This window comes from Trichechus manatus, unplaced genomic scaffold, assembly GCF_000243295.1.
Source record: "Trichechus manatus latirostris isolate Lorelei unplaced genomic scaffold, TriManLat1.0 scaffold00090, whole genome shotgun sequence".
NCBI classification, from domain to species: Eukaryota; Metazoa; Chordata; class Mammalia; order Sirenia; family Trichechidae; genus Trichechus; species Trichechus manatus.
The window spans coordinates 393,892-395,001 of NW_004444026.1; the positions used below are offsets into that span (position 1 = coordinate 393,892).

Genomic DNA, 1,110 nt, shown 5'->3' on the forward strand with positions numbered 1-1,110 from the left:
ATTACTGAAAGAAATTAAAGAAGGCACAATGAATAGAAAGATATTCTGTGTTCATGGGTTGAAATATTGAATATTGTTAAGATGACAACAGTATCCAAATCTACAACTTCAAAATAATTTCTATAGAAATCCCTGCTGTGTTATTTATTTATTTATGTTGCAACATTTGACAAGATGACTCTAAATTACTTATAAAAAATAAAAGGGATCTGGAATAGGCAAAACAGCCTTTGAAAAGAAGAACAAAGTTGGAGACTCATCCTCCCTGATAGCAAAATTTAATACAAACTACAGTAGTCGAGACAGTGTGATACTGGCATTAAAAAAAAAAAAAAAATCCGTTGCCCTCGAGTTGATTCTGACTCATAGAGACCCCATCGGACAGAGCAGAACTGCCCCATACAGTTTCCAAAGAGGGCCTGTGGATTTGAACTGCCGACTTTTTGGTTAGCAGTCAGAGCACTTAACAACTACTCCACCAGGGTTTCTGATACTGGCATAAGAATAGGCATAAAGACCTATGGATTAGAATTGGGAGTCCAGAAATAAACTCTTATATTTATGCTCAAATGATTAACAACAAGAGGGTCAAGACAATTCAGTGGAGAAGACTATTGCTTTTAACAAACAGCGCTTCAACAACTGGTTACCTACATTAAAAAGAACGAAATTGGACCCCACCTTCACACCATATACAAAAATGAACTCTTAATGGAATGCCAGCATATGTGCTAAAATTATAAAACTCTTAGAAGGAATAATAGAATTAAATCTTCGTGATGTTGGATTAAGCTATGGTTTCTTAGATATGGCACCCAAAGCAAAATTTACAAAAGAGAATAACAGATTCATCGGACCACATCACAACTGAAAACTTTATTTATTTATTTATTTATATTGTACTTTAGATGACGGTTTACAGAACAGATAGTTTCTTATTAAACAGTTAGTACACATATTGTTTTATGACCACGGTTAACAACCCCACAACATGTCAACACTCTCCTTTCTCAACCTTAGGTTCCCTATTACCAGCTTTCCTGTCCCTTCCTGCCTTCTAGTCCTTGTCTCTGGACTGTTGTGCCCCATTAGTCTTGTTTTGTTTTATGG

The 1,110-nt window shown here is 35.5% G+C and overlaps 1 protein-coding gene across 1 annotated transcript in view; it reads right to left on the bottom strand.

Moving 5' to 3' along the window:
* ADAM2 (ADAM metallopeptidase domain 2) overlaps positions 1-1,110 on the bottom strand; it is a 236,309-nt gene that overhangs the window by 157,771 nt on the left and 77,428 nt on the right. The gene's annotated exons all lie outside the window — the stretch shown is intronic.